Genomic DNA, 20720 nt, shown 5'->3' on the forward strand with positions numbered 1-20720 from the left:
TGTCCTTTGTTCTCAAAAAGGACCAAAATAACATCACTATGCTAGAATCAAGTTTCAGTGTGTCCAGTTGTGGCTAATCAGACCAATACAAGCTCAGAATGCTCTAGCACAGATCAGGCACAAATACTCGTATGAACATTTGGGGTGGATTCTCTAAATTTATGCAACCTGCATTTCTTTTGAACTGTTTCAATTCTGCTTTGCTCATAGAGCACAGCATCTTCTCTGATATGGCCGTGCCATGCTGAGTGGTCCTGCGCCAGTGTCTCCCATGTCACACAATCAATTTCAAAGTTCTTAATAGAAACCTTGAGCGTGTCCTTATACTGCTTCTTCTGACTACCATGTGATGCTTGCCCTGTGTCAGTTCTCCATAAAATAGTCTTTTTGGCACGTGTACATTTTGCATTCGAACAACGTGACCAGCCCATTGGAGTTGCACTCTCTGAAGCAGAGTCTGAATGCTTGGCAGTTTAGTTCAAGTAAGGACCTCAGCATCTGGTATCTTATCCTGCCGGGTGATCTTCAGAATCTTCCTAAGACAATTCAAATGGAAGTAATTCAGTTTCCTGGCATGGCGCTGGTGTACTGTCCAGGTTTCACAGGCATACAACAATGAGGTCAGCACGATGGCTCTGTAGTCCTTCAGTTTGGTAGTCAGTCTATTACCTCTTCTCTCCCATACTTTCCTTCAGAGCCTCTCAAACACTAAGCTACCTCTGGCAATTGCAGTGACATCATATAGGACTTAGAAGAATAGAGTACTTAGGACTAAGATTTTTATTTTACCCCCAAGGGAAGAAGTAAAAAGCCTCTTTAGCACTCTTCCTATAACAAGACCATGACAGTGAAAAAAATTGCCATCATTGGAGCTGGGGTCAGCAGACTAGGTGCCATTAAGAGCTGTCTGGAAGAAGGACTGGAACCCACTTGTTTTGAAGAAAGCTTTGACATCGGAGGAGTCTGGAGATATGAAGTAAGTTGACATTTTCTCCTAAGGTCTAATTACCTTGGTTTGTGTGATGATTTTTCCCCTATATCAAGAAAACTGAAGTTTAATTGGAATTCTGTTATAGACTTACTCAATTGACTCATGATGCCCTTCATTTGTACGATTTTTTAAGACTTTTCAGAGTACTGTCACACACATTATAAAACTTGATCCTAATGGCCCTGAAAGGAAGCAATTTATATACTAAAAAAAACATCTATTCAGTGCCTGCTATGTACTAAGTACTGGAGATACAAAAATAAAAACGAAGCCACAGCTTATTGTCATCTCCTCTGTACAAAATGTGGAAACTAAGACCCAAGTATGACTAAAGGTCATACTAATAATTGGTGGCTGGTCTTCCAAAGGATTCAGGATCCTATCCAGGGACTCTTCTACCACAATCATATCAATACCTCTTACTATAAACATGCCATTCAGCATTGCAGAGGGAAAGTACCAAAATAAAAGCTCTGTGTATGTGTATGTGTGTGTGTGTGTGTGTGTATATCTATATCTATGTATGTATATATATCAAAGCCCATATGTATCCAAGAAAATGGGTTTAAGATCTCTTAAGGCCTAACACCATCTGGACCCAGATCTCCTTTCTAGCCTTATCTCACCTTGCTACTTTTCCCGCACTCTGTTCCAGCCAACCTGCACTACTGGCTATAGCCCTAAATGCTCTTCCTACTTACACACGTTTACCCTATACCTGAAATGCACTCCCTCCTGATCTCTCACTTTCAGTATCTTTCTCTTCCTTTAAGGCAAAGTTCAGGTGGTATAGAATTATAGAATTGGGAAGGACTCCAGATAATCCAATTCCTATATTAGTGCTGATAAACCAGAGGTGAGGAAGGTAGTACATATAGAAAGTAGATACAATCTTTCTCATATCAGTTTGTCTTCATTCTCCATGATCACATTTTCCTCAAAGACATTGAGAATTCTTTTGTTCCATGTAGGACAAATCAGAAGCTGGAAAGCCTAGTATCTACCAATCTATGACCAGTAACAGCTCTAAGGAGATGACACCCTATAGTGATTATCCATTTCCTGACCATTATCCCAACTTCTTGCACAATTCCAAAATAATGGATTATGTTAGGATGTATGCCAAACATTTTGATCTCCTGAAATATATCCACTTTTTGGTAAGTAAAGGAAGACCATGAATGTTTTTTGCTGGCTATTCATGGCATAAGTCCATGTGGTCCAGAATAACATGAGGTTCAGTTCAAGTCAGTGTTGAAAATCATCACAATTTCCACAAAAGGATGAAACTATGTTGGTTTTCCTGAAAAACTCTCATAGAAAACATACTGTCTTATGCATCATCATCAACATCATAGCTAGAACTTAGTGATATCACTTTGGGGTGCAGCTAGATGGCACCACAGAGCACCAGGTCTGGAGTCAGGAAGACTCATCTTCCTGAGTTCAAATACAGCCTCAGACACTTCCTAGCTGTGTGACCCTGGGCAAGTCACTTAATCCTGTTTGCCTCAGTTTCCTCATCTTTAAAATGAGCTGGAGAAGAAATTGCAAACTACTCCAGTATCTTTGCCAAGAAAACCCCAAATGGAGTTATGAAGAGTCAGACATGACTAAAACAACTGAGCAACAATAAAAACATATGCTTTAAGATTTACAAAGTACCTTATATCAGTTATCTCATTTGATCCACATAATGACATTGGGATGTAGGTGCTATAAATATTTTCACTTTATGGATGAGAAAACTAAGGCTGACAGAGGTTATGTTACATGCCTAAGATCACAAAGCTGGCAAGTATCTGAGGCAACATTCAAACTCAGGTCTTCCTGAATCCAAGTTCAGACTCTGTGCACTCTACCACTTAACTCTAGACTGCGAAACTTGGGTTCTAGTTCTGTCCTATTAACTAAATGTTGGACCATGGAGAGGAGCAAACCAAGCACATTTTGGGTCTGGGGCATCCTCAGTCTCTTCACAGAACAGCAGTTATAAAGATCTCATACGAATAAGCATGTTAAGGATCTTCTTCAGAGTCTGAAGAGCATGAGTTTGTCAGGGGACGGGAGCTGTGAAGTAATATATATATTACTTATATTACTTAGTTATATATATATTACTTATATGATGTATGTATGTATGTATATATATATATATATATATATATATATATATATATATATATATATACACATCAGGATCTGGACTTCTGGGAAATGATGGAAAGACATAGTGACCTATATTTGACCCTTTATTCCCAGTCAAAGGTGAGCAGCATAAGGAAGCGTTCTGATCTCTCTTCCACTAGCCAGGGGAATGTTGTGATAGAGGCTGACGGGAAGCAGAAATCCTACATCTTTGATGGGATGATGGTCATTTTAGTGACCCCTATTAGCCACTGGAGTGCTTTCCAGGTATGTCATCCAGAAAGATGGGAAGAATCTTCATTCTTTAAGAGAAATTTTCTAAATAACATCTCAGATGGGGAAAAATGAGTGACTTTTGTTTTTACAGTATTTTAAAAACCTATGGGTTCCCAAGGAAGATTGGATCTCCACTCTAGTTGTTAAAATCTCTTTGACTTCTTCCTCTTTTGGACATAACATATTGTATTGGAGAGGTAGAAAAGTGGTCAAAATAATGGTGGCCACAGTAGTTTGTTGAGGGAACTGTTAAAACCTGCAGCACATACCTGGAAGGCACAAAAGATTTTATTTTTATTTCCTTGCTGGGAAAAGATTATTTGTTGTTGGTACCACAAATGAAACCACTGCCTTCTTGGCTTGTCACAAGTGTAGTGAATGTTGTGTTCATGAGTATGGAGGCAAAGCTTTGATCTCTTAATGTTATAATTTAACAAACATTTGTTAAATACTTGCTCTGATCAGGGCACTATGTTAGGCACCAGGGGAAATAAACAAGATGCAACAAGCATTGTTTAAATACCTAGCATGTATGAGGCACTATGTGAGGTGATAGAAGTAAAGATAGAAGTAAAGTAAAGATAGAAGTAAAGAAGTCAAAAAAGACCCTACACTCAAGAAGTTTATATTTTACTGGGAGGATGCAATAGTTAGTTACAGATAAGCAAATACAACATAATTTGAGGAAGGAGAGAGTTCTAGCAACTAGACAAAACATTGATCCTTTCTTCGTGGCATTTGTAGTATAGTCAGGGGATAAAAGACTTACACAGATAACTAGAATATACAAAAATATTGTATAAGTGCATTAAAGAGATATAAACTAAAGAGTCATGTGAAGTCAAGGGAAAGACATTAACAGTGGAGGAGATTATAGAAGGCTTCATGGAATGAATGAATGAAAATGCATTTATTAGGTGCTTGCTATGCACAAAGCTCTATGCTAAATGCTAGGAATACAAATAGAAAAGAAGGATTGTCCCTTGTTCTTAAGGAGCTCACACTCAAATAGAGGACAACACATACCAGATGTTTCAACTACAAGTCAGATGGAAAGAGTCCCATGGTCCTGAAGGCATAGCAGCAAAGTAGGTAATAAAGCATCTTCTTTGAGGTCATTTACATTGACAAAATCATATTAATTTCTGATATTGAACCATTTGACAAAAACAAGAACTTTGGTGATTGGAACCATCTTTTAGAGGTCTCTCATAGCTTGCAGCACCATCACCCTCAGAAATAGTTACCAGGCTGCATCTCTATAGGAAGTGTTTACTAAGATGATGGCTTCAAGGGCTAGGCTACATGAGAGTAAGGAGGGGAGGGAAGGGAGGGAGTCCTCCTTCTTCCAGGGCTCCTGGGTATATTTGCTCATCAGTAGCAATTGATGGTGGTAGCAAAGAAGATAGACCTCTCCATCTCCACAGTGATTTTCTCCTCTCAATAATGCTCCCCAGTTGAAAGCAGGAATAATGGTCCTTAGGGACACCAACACTTCAAAGACCTTGGACTCATGGCTCTAAGCTGTCTCCATCTGGCTTTCAGTGGAAGTGGTTGTTGAAGTGGTAGCTGTGGCCTGACATACTTGACATATACCGACTCTCCCTCTATGTGCCCTACTGCTTTAGCTAAGTTGATTTGCCTGCTCTTTACATGGTAATTAGTTAGCAACTGATGGAGATGGTTGGCCTTCTCTCTACAAGAGTGGCTTCCTTAATGGTGGCTCCATAGCATTGAATTGGAAGCAAGACTAATGGTCTTGAAGTCACTACTGTTCCTATGGTTTTTGAGTTCAGGGTCCTGGGCTGTTTCCTTCCAGGCCACAGGGAAGGTGGTGGTCTAGGCAGTAGTACTGGCCTGACTCCTCCAGGACAAGGTTCCCCTTTCCCCTGCAGCGTACTCTACTGCCTCACCTAGGCTGGCCTATCTACCAATACGGGAGCAGCCTAGCAGCTGTCAGTGAGGCTAGCCAATTCACTCTGCACTGATTTGATCAGATACGTTCTTGAGGTAGATTACTCTGGCAGTAATATGAGATAGGGATTACACAGAGATCAACAAGAGATTAAGGGAAGAAAAAACTTTTTTTTTTGATAAAGACATCCTGACTCTTTGCAATTACCTCATCTTTGTTAATTATTCGCTAACCATATCTTTAATAATCCCTTCAGGCATTTTCTCAGAAATCAAAGTCAAGGTCAATTTGCAGGAAAAAAAAAATCCCTTTTTTGTTGGGGAAGGGGGAAACAAGGAGTATAAACCAGTCAAATCATCCCCATTATCCAAGGGTTGCCCTTGATCTTCTCCATTTGGTTGTTAATGGGAACACCCCACATCCTGTAGAGGGAAATGCCACCAAATCCCCAAAGGTTTACTTCCTGAAGCAACATTGAATTGATCAGAAAACTCTCTTGTCAACTCCACCCCAATGCTACACTTCAAAAACAAACTTCCTTTTTTTTGGGGGGGGGGGGGGCAGGGCAATTGGGGTTAAGTGACTTGCCCAAGGTCACACAGCTAGTACGTGTCAAGTGTCTGAGGCCGGATTTGAACTCAGGTCCTCCTGACTCCAGGGCCGGTGCTCTACTCACTGCACCACCTAGCTGCCCCCCAAAAAACAAATTTCCTGCCTCTCAAGAGATTATTGTCTATCTTTCCTCCCTCACAGTACTAAATTCCTACAAAGAATCCTCCCAACTCGCTACCTCCGCTTCAGCTTCTTTACCACTGACTTAGTTAAGCCTTCTACCCCCATATGCTACTGGAACTGCTCTCACAAAGATGGATGCTCCTTAATGGCAAGGATTATCTGAGCATTTTATCTCATTTTCTCTCCGTCACCTAATAATGCTTTTCCACATGCTGAGCACTGAATAAATGTCTCCAGTTGTTGCATTGCATAATGTTCCTTTCCCTGGGTAGACACATTCAACAGTATTGATGACAAAAGACAAGCAAAGGTGAGATTTACACAGTTTGGATGAGATTTAGATGAGAGTAAGGATGGGAGGGGAGGAAAGGGAGGGAGTAGTGGCTACTGAGCTATGAAACTGATTTCAGAAAATATTTACCAAAAAAAAGTTACCAAAAAAGTTACAAAGCAGTTATAAAAGTACAACTCCCCACCCCCCCCCCCCCTACATTTATGCCCAGGGTTTGACCAAACCTTTGATCTTTACTTCTAGGCATTAAGAAATTCACAGGTCTCTATTTCCATAGCCATGAATATGAGTCCAGAGAAATTTAAGTGGAAGACAGTCCTTCTGGTTGGCCTTGGAAATACCGGAGCAGATGTGTCTAGTGAGCTCAGTCATGTAGCTAAACAGGTTTGCCTTTGTTCCTCTGTTTTTAATCCTGCATCTGTGATCCATGCATCATACAGAGCATTTGGACCAGATTTTTCAGGACCCTCTAGGTCCTTAGGTGTGGCCTTTTGACTGAGTCTAAGTTTTACAAAACAAATCCTTTTATTCAGGGGATTTGTTCTCTGAAGTTTGGACCTAGAAGGCCACACGTGGCCTCGAAGCCACGGTTCCCCACCCCTGCAACAAATCCAAGGCCCCAAAGCTATTCAGGGCTCAAAATTATAGAAAATTCTAAACAAAGATCTGCATTGGCACCAATAAGAGACTACTTCATCATCCAAGAGATAAACGCAATGGAGTAGTCTGGCACCCTTACCTTGGAGTACTCTCCAAAGAAAGAATGAGGGAGGAGGGGCAAGGACCCAGGAAAATTAACTCTGTGCCACAGCAACAAAACACTTGTGGGGGGGCAATGTCCAGTGTCTGGGTCAGTTAAGCCTTAATATCCATGCCTGCTGGGGGTTGGGGGTGTGCTGGTCAAACTGGTTTTCACTAATTCACAATTGAGCATAGGATTATAGATTTAGAGATGGAAGAAAACTTAGAAGTGACTGAGTTCAGTGCCCTCATTTTTTGGATGATGAAATAATCAAGGTTAGTGACTTATTCAGGGTCAATTCAGTCAATGCCTGAGGTAGGATTTGAACCCAGGTCTTTGTGACTCCAAGTCTATCACTCTCTTGAAGCATCTTCAGACTGGTAAGAATGTCTAAAAGTAAATGAACTTTATGAGACATGCCATGATGCCAAAAATTAAACCTGGAATCAATCAAATATTTATTAAGCACCTACTATGTGCCAGGCATTGTATTAGGTGTTAGAGATACAAAGAGAAAAAAATTAAACACTCTCTGCTGTCAAGGAGCTTACATTCTCTCCAGGGAAGAAAGCATTTACATCTAAAAGTATACACAAAATAAATTCTAGGCAATATGGGGTGAGGCCCTAGTGTAGGAGTGGGCCTTCTAGATCTTAGGTGTGGCCTTTTGACTGAATCCAAATTAGACAGAATAAATCCTCAAGGCCACAGGTTCCCTACCCCTGCCATAGAGGCTGGGGGACCAGAAAAGGCCTCATATAGAAGGCAGTGCTTGAGCTGAGCCTTGAAGAAAAGCAAGGGGGAAGGAAACAGAGGCACAGGTGATAAAGGGGAGGGAGAATTCCAAGAAAGATCCCTCCGAATCTATGGAACAGAGCTAGAAGCCAGCTGTGCTGTGACCCATAGGAGTGCATAGCCTCTAGGGAGAGAATCCTGAACCAGGGAAGAAGAAGGATGTTCTCTTCTTTAAAAGAAGCAATCTCGATCTCCCAAGAGCAGCCCAGGGATTGCTGGTACAATATACAGGCATAGGTATCTTTTGAAATTTTAATCAATGAAATTCACTTTGGCTATTGGTGTGGGCCAGTCTGTTAAGAAACTCAGAAATGGTTAGTCCAGGCCCAATTTCCATAAATCCAGGAGAGGGAGCAGTCTTTCCCCACTCTGTCCTCATGGCTCATGACTCAGTATCATAGATGTAGAGCCAGAAGGGAACTCCGAGGTCATCTGGTCCAGTTCCCTTTTACAGATGAGAAATCCGAAGTCCTTAGAAACTCAATGAATTACCAAGGGTCACACAGCTAATGAGTGTCAAAGGCAGGATTTGAACTCAGGTCCTCTTCACTCCAAGTCTAGTACCTTATCCATGACATGCTGCCCTTTCTTTCCCCTCAGGCCGAATTTTCCTCCAGCCCCCAAAGGGGCATAGGCCAGTAAACAGCAATGGCGTGAGACATAGAGATGGAGCTTCCCCAACTGCCAATGAAAGAAATGTAACCCTCCTCCCTCATTGTCCCTTTTTAGGAAGCACATTCCCTGGCTTCTTCATTCTAGTTACAACTCTGATTAAAAGCCATAGAGTTGAGATAGAGTTGAGACAATCAGTATAACGATATTGTGTTCATCTTGAAAATTGGCTCTAACCTTAGGAGAAATGAGCACCAGTGTCTCTTTCTGATATGATAAATACACCAGGTTTCACCTCCATTGTTTTCTTCCAAAGATAATTATGTCAGGGATGGAAAGGGTAGGACAGAAATGCCTAATAGTAGAAATCCAAAGTAAGAAGAAAGTGGTTAAGGGAAGAGCTAAGAGCCAAGTCACCCTACCAAGAACATCCAAGACTATTGAAAGAACTGATTAATGATATTTCTGAGCACTGGTCCTGGAGTCAGGAAGACCTGAGTTTGAACCTACCCTCAGATTTTACTAGCTATGTGACTCAGGGCAAGGCATAACCCCTGTCTACTTTCAATATCCTCAACTGAAAAATGGGGATAATAATCACACACACACACACACACACACACACACACCCTCACAGGCTTAATGTGAGAATCAAACAAGATAGTATTTGTAAATCACCTAGCACAGTGAGTGGTGCACAATAGGCACTTATTAAGCCTCCTTCCTTTTTCCCCAGTGGCAGCTAAGTGGCACAGTGTATAGAGCACTGGGCTGGGAGTCAGGAGTGCCCAGACTCCTCTTTCTGAGTTCAAATCCAGCCTCAGACACTTACTTAGCTGTGTGACCCTGGGAAAGTCACTTAACCATGTCTTTGCTTCAGTTTCCTCATCTGTAAAATGAGCTGGAGAAGGAAATGACAATCCACTTCAGTATTCTTGCCAAGAAAACCACAAATGGGTTCATAAAGAGTCAGACACACCTACATGAACACCTAAACAACAATCTTTCCCCACCCCTTCACCTTCTAGTGATATTTGAAAGATCACAGAGAACAGAAGAGATGCTATTGCTCTGTCAAAATATGGTGCAGAATTTAAAAGCTGTAGGCCAATGATCTTTATTTCAATTCCCAGCAAAATTCTAAAAAGTATGGTTAGTGAACATCTAGGGGAGAAAATACCATGAACACAAAGAGGCTTCATCAATAACAGATTATGTCAAATTAACCTCATTTCCCTATCTGATAGGTTATTAAATGGACAGATTAAGGGAATGATGCTAATATAATTAACTGAAGGTTTGGCAAAGTATTTGGCAAAAGTCCTGTTTGCAATGCTTTTACACAAGATGGAGGGCTAGATGGCAGTAAAGTCAGAGATCTTCAGAACTAGTTGAATGTCTGGACCAAAGTCAAGGACATCTCCAGGAGAATCTCAGAGATTTGTGTTTTAGTACTATGCTACTTAACATTTTTACCAGTGCCTTAAAAGTATGGATAGCATACTTACCAGATTTTCAAAAGACAAAAATCTAGATGGCATAGCTAGGAAATTGGATGAAAGAGATAGAATCCAAACAGAATTGAATATTGGTCTAAATCAAATCAAATTTAATTTAATAAGCGTAAGCATAAAGGCTTATATTCGGATTCCAAAGTTATTTTTTACAAGTAAAAGATGAAGCACATAGCTAGACAACAGTTCTTTCTGAACTTAATAAGTGTTTGTTATATTATATCATATTGTATTAGCATGTACTAGAAATGAATTAGGTCCATTGTTTGGGCCTAATTTGGTGAAACTTAATTTTTTCTGATGACAAAGCTCTTACAAGAAGACATTTGAATTTGATGGCCACACTATTGGCTAACTTTTTCATGCCTATACAGATATTCATACATAACTGGCAAATCACTAGATGTCTCCAGGCACAAAACACAGAATCACAAAATTTTAGGCTTGGAAGGGCCTCAGAGGCCCTTTAGTCAAATCCATACTGAAGAAAGAATCACATTGCCTTCCCTACAATATACCTGACAAATGGTCATGCAATCTTTTCTTAAACAGCTAACTCCAAGGGAGGGAACCAACTACATTCATACCTCCCAAGGCATCCCATTCTACTCTCGAGCAGCTCTAACTGTTAGGAATGTTTTAGAAATTTGTCTCTTTGTATTTTCCCTCATTCTGCCCTCTCCGGTCAAGCAGGACAAAGCTAACCTATCTTCCAGGTGATAAATATAGGGGACACCCTCAATTTGAAGATAAGGATCATCACCCTCTTTAGTTTAATCTAATAACTTAATAATATTTTAAGGAAACGGATCTCTAATACCAAGTCAGCTCCCATTTCTGATCTCTAGGCCAATTCTTTCCACATTAAAAAGCAATCCTTGTGAATCTGTTCTGCCTACAGCAGGCATTTAGAATCAGATAGCATTAACATCACTTTGCTGATATTTCCAAAGGAGGTTTACATTCATGTGTTCACATTATTTATCTTTCAGGTTCCTAAATCATCAACCTATTTTCAGCGATGATTTGCCTAGCCACATAATTTCTGGAAGACTGCTGGTGAAAGCAAGTGTGAAAAAATTCAGTGAAACAACTGCCATCTTCGAGGATGGTACAGAAGAAAGCGTTGATGTTGTTATCTTTGCCACCGGATATAATTTCTCTTTTCCTTTCCTGGATAATGATTCATCTGTCCTGGACAGCCAGCACTCCCTGTTTAAATATGTCTTCCCTCCTCAACTGGAACAACCAACACTAGCATTCATTGGTTTTATCCAGCCAGCAGGAGCTATCATTCCAACATCAGAAATCCAGAGCCGACGGGCCACACATGTGTTCAAAGGTATGTGAGACACTGGACTTAAAGACATAAAAAAGATAAGTCTTTAAGTGATTCTAAGAAAGTCTATCAGATTCCATATCCAATCCTAAATATGCCCGTTGACCTGTTACAGTGCTTCAAATTTCATCATCAGAGATCTATTCCTTTGAGTTGTGAAGGTTTTTTTTTTAATTTCCTAGGCTCCCCTATTTGAGTGAAAATATTCCTGGGAGGGATAACACTATTAGCTAGCACTATAGCAGAGGTGAGACTGCTAGATCTCTTCAAATTGTGAGCACAAAGCTAAGAATAAGGCTCTATGGAGATAGAACACAGAGAAGATGTCTGAGGAAGCTGGAGTGTCACCAGGGATAAAAAGGCTTATGAAAGGGATTCTAGGAGGGACAACAAATGATAACCTTTGCCAAGGGTCTGCCATGGATACATGAGCATAAATGAAAAAGACATGCTCTGGATCCTCACCAAACACATGTCTAAATCACAACCTCTCAGTAAAGCTAAATTCTACTACTAGGAAAGTGTCAACAGTAAGCTTGGCATAGCTGTTGAGCAGGAAGGGGTTGGGAGAGGAGGGATATAGGTCAAAAATAAAGCGGAAAAAGACAAGGATAGACCTTTGTGTTTCTCTTCACCTCTGGGTTGATGTCCATCATATTCTTCCAGAGTTCACTAATGGGAAATAACAGCTCAATTTGTTGTTGGTGTTCAGTCATTTTCAGTCACAACCAACTCTTCTTGGCAAAGATCCTGAGTGGTTTTCCGTTTCCTTCTCCAGCTCATTTTACAGATGAGGACAGTGAAGGAAACAGGGTTAAGTGATTTGTCCAGGGTCACAGACCTAGTAAGTGTCTGAGGCTAGATTTGAACTCAGGTAGATGAGTCTTCATGACTCCAAGTATCTACTGCACCATCTAGCTGCCCAATAACAGCTCAAACATCAGTAGAAAGTCCTTTAAGTAATCTAGCTGGGATTTTCCAATTCAGTTTTTCTCAAACTCTCATTTGTGGCCTCCTCATTAGGGATGGAGAATTCTGAGGCACCCAAAAAAGCATGAAATTGGATGGAAGATGAGTCATGAGTTTTAGGAACTGACCAGAAATAACACCAAAGAGAAATAGCAGAAAAAGATGCAGGGAGAGTTAGAAAAAGCACTACCCTAAGAGAAAATGTGTCTTCTTTTTCTTAATGGAAACTCATAGTGTGTGTATTGTTTTACAAAGAAATAGGAACTGCCTAAATTATGATGAATAAATTTAGTATCTCCTGGATTCTAACAGTCACAACACTCCTCCTTTGTTTAGGGCACCTGCTTGAGTCATTGTTATGAAGGAAGGTTATTGGGAAGAGACAACATTGGTTTGGTTTGGTTTGGTTTTCTAATGATAAAACATTTCTTAAAAGAGCAAATCGAAAAGAAAGCAGAGAGGATAAGAGAGAAAGAAGGTGAGTTGGGGTGTGGGGGTGGGGAGTAGTATGAGAATGACAGTAGGCACTATGAAAGGAACAATGAAATGGGTCCAGAATACTGAGAAGAGAAGTGTTCCATCAGGCACCACAGATCTGAAGATACAAAGATGTGCTCTTCTGACATAATAGATGATATGTGAACCATGTCTGATATCGTATGATACATCACATATTCATAATCCACTGCTTCTCTATCAGGAGAGAAAGATAAGCTTCACCACCAGTTTTCTGGAATCAAGAATGGTCATTACATTCATCTGAATTCTTATATCTTTTAGTGTAATTTTCCTCTACAGTATTGTGGCTATTGTGGATAATATTTTCATGGTTCTGCCTTTTCTCTCTGCATCAGTACATAGAAGTTTTCCTGAATTTCTCCAAATTCCTTACATTTCTCTTTTCTTATGATGCAATAATGAAGGGCGTCCCAAAAGGCTTAGTGTTATTTAAGCTGTTAAAGATTTACACTTATTAAAAAAAAGATTTACACTTATACAGCATAATTAATTGGTCTAGCCATTCATCAATCAATGGGCACCCAATTGCTTCCAGTTTTGCTTTGTTATCACAAGATTCACTTATCCCTCTTGGTAAGAGAGATTGAAGTCCCGGTACATTTGTCATTATTTTGTGCCTTTGGAAGACAAAGTGAGTACTGAAAAATAACTACATTTTTCTCAAGGACTATGTTCGTTTATTTGTGCAGTTCATGATTGTCATGAAGTCAAAGGTCAGGTGTGGTAGAATCAGGTCAAACAATACTGCATTAGAAGATTCAGAAAAAAAATTATTCACAGAAACACATGCAGATCATAGAATGCATTCTTAACATTTGGAAGTTGTTTGGAAAAAAAAAAAGATGAAGAAGTAATCCGTATCTCCCTCCCTCCTACCTTCCCCCCCAAAATCTCTAATGCTATAAATAAGCTAACTTATCCTGACACTGATGGGAAATCTAGCACACCACTCTTTCTTTAATATTTTTCACCAATTGCATGTGCAAACAATTTAATACTTTTTAAAAATTTTTTGAATTCTAAACTCCCTCCCTCTTTCCCCTCACCCCTCATTAAGAAGGTAAGCAATTTCATATAGGTTATACCCGCCAGCATACCATTCTTAGAGATCCTCCACTTTTGAACTTTGGATTTGATTGCCAAAGAGACCTAGTGTGAATGTAATGGTCTCCTCCTAAAACTACTCCTCCCCCATCCAGTGGTTATCCTAGAGAGTCCTAATCACCTCCTGGATATTCCTTCCTAGGACTGAACAAATTACCTTCAGTGAGCGACATGATGACTGAAATCAAATGAATAAGAATTTACCTGGAAAGACAGTAAGAAACTTGACTGCTGGCAAAGAGCAATTGACTGCTTAGGTCATATGTTTGTCTTTTGGGTCTCCTTTACATTTTATTGATCATGGAAGTTGGATCTGGTCAAGTGAGCAAAATATTATCTAGTTTGATTTTCAGTAGTATCATTAATGGTTGCAAATTTTAATTTGTATGTTGAATGAGTATGGTCACGTTAGAAAACATTTATTACTGCTATTACTTAACTGTCATAGGATGCCAGGCACAATGTGTTTAGGATGTATCAATCCCCTTGGCAACCTTTGGTTCTATTAATCAGGTGCATTAGAGAAACAAAGTAAGGATCAAAAGATTGCCCCATCTATTTCAAGGATTAAAGCAAATAAAAGAGCAATACCTCTGGAGGGGGAAAGAAGAAGCAAATGTCTTCCAATTAATCTGAACAAATTCAACACCAAACAAATCACACACATACATAGAACTAGATATGTGTGTATATATATATATATATATATATATATATATATATATATATTATTTATGCCATCTATGCTACTATCCCTTCATATCCAAAGATCATAGAATCATCTAAATCCAGAAATGACTTCAGAGGCCATCTAGTCCCATTTTATAGATGAGGAAACTGAGGCCCAGATTGGCAATAGACTTGCCCAAGGTCACACAGACCATGAGTGTCAGAAGTAGGATTTCATCTCTAGCTAGCTGATTCTAAAGCCTATGTTCTTTCCACTGATCCAAACTTATTCAAGCATTTCTATCACTTATAACAGATAATCAGGAATTGTTGTCATTGGGACCATTTCAAAGACCATCATGCTATTTGATATGCAAAATTTAGATCCAACTCGGCCCTTATTGAGCTTATAAATTTGTAAGCAGGGTGAGAACACATACATGAATTACTAAAATACCAAAATGAGCATAAATTTATAAGAGAGATTCAAAGTGAAATACAAGGAAGGACACATTTTTCCCTACAGGGGAGCCAGGAAAGTATGGAGGACTGCAAATAGTTCCAAATGTCTGAAGTGTAGTGTTTATAGACTGTTACAAGGGGTCCTACAAGCTATACTGTCCTCTGCTAATACCTGAAAGACAAGAAGCACATCCCTAAGGGATAAGGGAATCCTTCTGCATTAATAGAGGTGCTATAAGAAACTTGAGCAGACTCAAAAAATATTCATTACTAGTGGGATGAGGGCAAGTACAGGCAGACTATTTTAAGAAACCACTAAGGGTCAGTCCACACTGGTGGCTGTTAAAAATCAGCTCCTGTAGATGTGACACAGAATGGTAGAAGGCCATTCTCTTGGGACCAGCTCTGGAATTTAGCCTTATGGCCACAGCCCATAGTGGTCCTGGGTTCCACTCCCCTATTTGTTCTTTGTAGGGGTCTCTTTGTGTTCTTGAAGTAATATCAGGAGTACCAGTTACTGATTTCATCTGTTCTTCTTAGAGGGATTGAAGGTCTTAGAGGAGTCTCCCTTCCTCTTCGTTTTTTTCTCCATCTTGGTTATAGGAATGAGCGATAATGAACAATGGGCAAATATCAGCTAAAGGAATTCTGTGTCTAGAGAAGTATATTAGGCATAAGGAAAAGATACAAAGATTAAATAAAACATGCAAAAATAATTTTAATATAGAATGATCCATGATAAGTACATACGAAAAGTACAAATCAGCTTCTGTCCAAGAGCACTGGATGTGGAATCAGAGGACCTGGGTTCATACCCAGCCCTATCATTTGCTACCTATGTGACTGTGGATAAATGACTTAGCCAATCTGGACCTCAGTTCCCCTTCCAATCAAATGTAAGCTCCTTGAGAACTGGAGCTGTTTATTTATCTTTGTCCCTGGTGCCTAGCACAGTGCATGGCATATAGCGGGGCTTTTTAAATTGAATTGAATCTATAACATCGAGAGAAATGGATTAGATAACTTCTAGATATTCATCTGGCTTTAAATCTAGGATCCTACGATTCCACGAGGAAAGTATTATTACTGACTGAAGGAATTAGAGAAGGCTTCATGGATGAAGTAGCATTTAATCTAGGTATTAAGGATGGATTGAATTTCAACAGACTGGGGAGGGAGGTGGCTATAGGGATGGCATGCCAGGTGTCAGGAACAGTATGAGCAAACACACAGATGTTAAAACAAAATATGTGGGAGTCAGCAAGTACTCCTGTCTGACTAGTTGGGTAAGGAGGTAGAGAGACTATTTTAAGCATCTGTGTTAACCTATCTGTGACTTTTCAAGTAGTTTTGATGGGGAAAATGGCACTTGAGAATAATCACCAAAAGAGTATTTGAACCAAAGATTGTCAGATATGTTTCTAGCAGTTTCTTTTTCATCTTCCTGCTAACAGAGTTCCACACAACACAGTGGAAACTGTCTCACAAAGACATAAGGATTCTGATCTGGAGTTTCTCATCTTTCCCTTTTGGTTATTGGTTCATGGTTAGTCTTCGTGAAGAATGCCAAGTTCGATTCATTGACTACATAGATGAAATTGCTTTGGAAATAGGAGTAAAGCCCAGACTGCTTTCTCTCTTCTTCTGGGATCCCAAGCTGGCCTTAAAAATTTTCTTTGGTCCTTGTACTCCATACCAGTACCGCCTACAGGGACCTGGGAAATGGGCAGGGGCTAGGGCAGCCATTTTGACTCAGAGAGAGCGTATCATCAAACCCTTGAGAACTCGAATTGTCAGCAATGACCAGCTTCCATCCTCTATGCCATTTTGGCTTGTAGGTGCCAGTATGGCTCTTCTCATCATTCTTATCCTAGTGTTATTTTAGGGATATTTCTTTCATCATCTCCATCATATAGGCCAACTATGATACAGATTGGTTAAGGGACAGATCGTGTACGATTGGGCTTTTGCTTCATTAGTTACTAGAGCAGGTAATCATTTATCGACACACATTTCTCATCTAGATTTGACTCATAAATCACAGGCTTCCAACTGAAACAAACTTCAGCTGTGTACCCCTTTGCGGGCTGCAAAGTTATTACTCTGATTCCATATCATTCATATGCCTCAGTAGAATAAATAAGCAAACAGACCTTATGTGGACAAAATGATTAATACTTTTTATGTGTACATGTATTACCATTTTCAGATGTATATATGTAATAATAATTAATATTAATAAAATTAAATTTTATTTAAAAGCATTATTTCTCTGTACTCATCTCTGTCTTCTGGATTTCCTAATTTCCTTCAGGTTCCAGCAAAGATCATACCTTCTACAGAAGCTTCCCCTGACCCCCTTTAAGGTTAATACTTTCCCTTTGAGATTATCTACAAGTTATCCTCTATGTATATGTATATACATGTAAACAGATGGAAATAGACAGGCAGACAGACGGGATGGACAGATGGATGGTTGGGTGCATGGATAGGCAGACAGGATGGACAGATGGATGGATGGGTGTATGGATAGATAGATAGATAGATAGATAGATAGAACAGATAGAACAAACAGATAGATAATGGAGATAAGTAGGTAGATAAGTAGATACACATATATACTTTTTAAAATATGATCCTTGCAACAATTATGTCACTGCTAAGCCTACAGCCCCTTTTTACCCCCACCATACTTCCTCTAAAGAAGAAACTGGGTGGTACTGTAGTAGAAAGAATACTGGACTTGAAATCAGGAAGACCTGTGTTCAAATCCTGCCTCAGGCACACACTAGCAATGTAACTCTGGCCAAGTCATTTAACTGCTCTGTGCCTCAGTTGCCTCATCTGTAAAATGAAAAGGCTGGACTTAATGGCCTCTATGGTCCCTTCCAACTCTAAAGCTATGATCCTCTCAATCCAGCTTTATCTTGATGAGTCAGTTCATATGCTAAGATGAGCCTTCAGAGCAAGGCTTTGGTAGCAATTGGGGGGTGGGGGAGAAGCATCATTAAATTTTTCAGTTGAGTATCTTCACTCTTTATATATTTAATTTATCTAGAAAATTAATATTTCAAATGGATATGGCATGATCAGGGTCAGCCTAAGACACAAGTACATTAGTGACTGCATCTTAAAGCTTAAATATTAATTAATAACTTAAACTTAAGCTATTAATAGCTTACAACTGCGCAAAAACTTTGGGGACATGCTGTACATTGTCTCCTCTTATTTTCCACAATCACCCTGTGGGGTGGTACCACAGGGATTCTTATCCCCATCTCACAGATGAGGAAATTGAAGCTTAAAGATTTCCCCAGGCTCATACAACCTGAGGCTGGATTCAAACCTGGGTCTCTCCTGACTCCAAGACCATTTCTCTTTCTCCCATACCATGCTGACTCCCATTCACACAGTTCAAGGCACTGGAGGAAAAACAAATTATAGTGAGCATGGTTTCATCCCTCAGATAATGCAGGCAGCTGGACCAATCCTAATCTGCTTTTACAGACCTGGATGAAATGAATCATTGTCAAAAAGGCAAAACACAAAGGAAGTAATTCTTTTTTCAACTCTTGTCCTCCCACCCCTTCACCTTTAATGGAAATGGACATGCCCCACCCCTTACCTCTAGTGACTTGCAATAGGAGCAAATCTCTGACAACTGGGATAAATTAGAAGAAATACTGATGGTGGGGTAAGTTAGTTCGCAACACAAAATTATAAAAATTGTCAAGTCAAGCAATGTGATGCACTGGAAGAAGCATACTTGGGAAATAGTAGATCTGAGTTCAAGTTCTAACACACCGTTTAACAGTTACATGACCTAAAACAAACCACTTAACTCCTCTGGGACTCAGTTTCCCCATCTGTAAAATTAGTATAATGGACTGGACTAACCTATGACTATCATTCATGTCCCTTCCAACTCAAAATCCCATCATTCTCCCTGGGCCTTTGTTTACTAATCTATATTCAAATGGGACCATGACTTTGTAGAAGTGATTGTTGCCCCCCAAAATACAGACCACGGCCAATCCCTGAAACTCATCTGTGTCTTCCCACACACTCATTATAAGTGGTCTGCCCAACAGATCAGAGGACTTCTTTCTTCCTCTTGGATGTTATTTTTTAAATGGACATGACGATATGACTTTTTATGTTCATCAGGGAAGTGCTCTACAAACTTTAAGGTAGTATTTAAAGGTTATCGTTATAATATTAAAACATGTATTTGCACGTGTGTTATACAGCATCTATGTGGCATGGTGGATAGCATGCTGGGCCTAGAGTCAGGAAGACTCATCTTGTCTTCCATTCAGATCTGGCCTCAGACATTTACTAGCTGTGTGATCCCGGACAAGTCACTTTACCCTGTTTGCCTCAGTTTCCTCATCTGTCCAGTGAGCTGGAGAAGGAAATGGTGTGCCACTCTAGTATCTTGGCCAAGAAAATCTGAAATGGGATCACCGAGAATTGGACACAATTGAAATGATTGAAAACAACAAATGTGTGTATAGGAACATGAGAAAAAATGTGGTTTGCCTCATCTATCAAAGAAATCAAGACTGGCACTGAGACAATCAGATAACTTGAGAAGTTCTTATTGCCACAGTTCATGCAGAAACCTCAGACTTTTTACCCTACCAGGTGTTTTGAGAAGAAAGCTACCCAACACCCATGGAGAACAAGCTCTCGGGGCATTGAGTGTGTCATGTGTGGCAATCGGAAAAAGAAAGCTATTTGACTCCATCTGGGAACCTCAGGTTTAAGGATGGGCAGTCAACAAGCACTTACTAAGTACTTAATTTGTGCCAGGAATACCGGGGATACAAAGTTATGCTGAATGAATACTGGAGATACAAAGGCAAAACCTGCCACCAAGAATTCTAATTCTAATGGGGGAAACGACATGCAAATAATTACGTGTTTAAAAGATAAATACAGTGTAAAAGGAATGTAATCTCAGAAAGAAGGAGCTAATGGGCATAGGGGAAGAAGGAAGAGAGAGAGGAAAAAGAAGAAGGAGGAGGAGGAGGAGGAAAAGGAGGAGGGGAATAGGAGGAGAAATAGGAAGGAGGGAGTTCTCTTTCAGGACTCTGAATGTTTACAAGGCATCCAATTTGATATGTGCAATAGACAGTGAAGTGGGACCGTAGATCAGCAAAGAGACTAGGCTGGATATGTAGGTCTAGAAATTAGCAGCAACATGCAAAGAAGATAATTTAATCCATGGGAATTGATAAGATATCCAAACAAGATAGTCTAGAGGGACAAGAGAAGGCTCAAGACAGAGCCTTACTTCCCAGGTCCCTTGTTAGCCCTAACTATTGCCAGGAGGATCCCCCTCAATGTTAATAGGTGTTTTGTGACATCCAACTCATATATATAGAAAAAACAGTGCAATACTTGTCAGTGACTGTGCACGGGAGACCATTGCTGATTGAATAATACCCTCAAAGTATAATGCAAATATTGGGCATGGGAGCCAACCTCACATAAAAACTTTTGCGGGGTTTGGTTTCTGGCTTTCAGTTTCTCTGAATCTGCCAAGGAGCCTATTGCAAAGGAAAAAACTCATATTTATATAGAAACCTAGGAATATCAACTAACCACACCATACAGATCTCAAACATGTCAG

The 20720-nt window shown here is 39.9% G+C and overlaps 1 pseudogene; it reads left to right on the forward strand.

Annotated features, from left to right (window-relative positions):
* The first annotated feature begins 841 nt into the window (after window positions 1-841).
* Window positions 842-16967, forward strand: LOC118846734 (annotated as a pseudogene).
* Window positions 16968-20720: the final 3753 nt, after the last annotated feature.

Source organism: Trichosurus vulpecula, chromosome 4 (genome assembly GCF_011100635.1).
Source record: "Trichosurus vulpecula isolate mTriVul1 chromosome 4, mTriVul1.pri, whole genome shotgun sequence".
NCBI lineage: Eukaryota > Metazoa > Chordata > Mammalia > Diprotodontia > Phalangeridae > Trichosurus > Trichosurus vulpecula.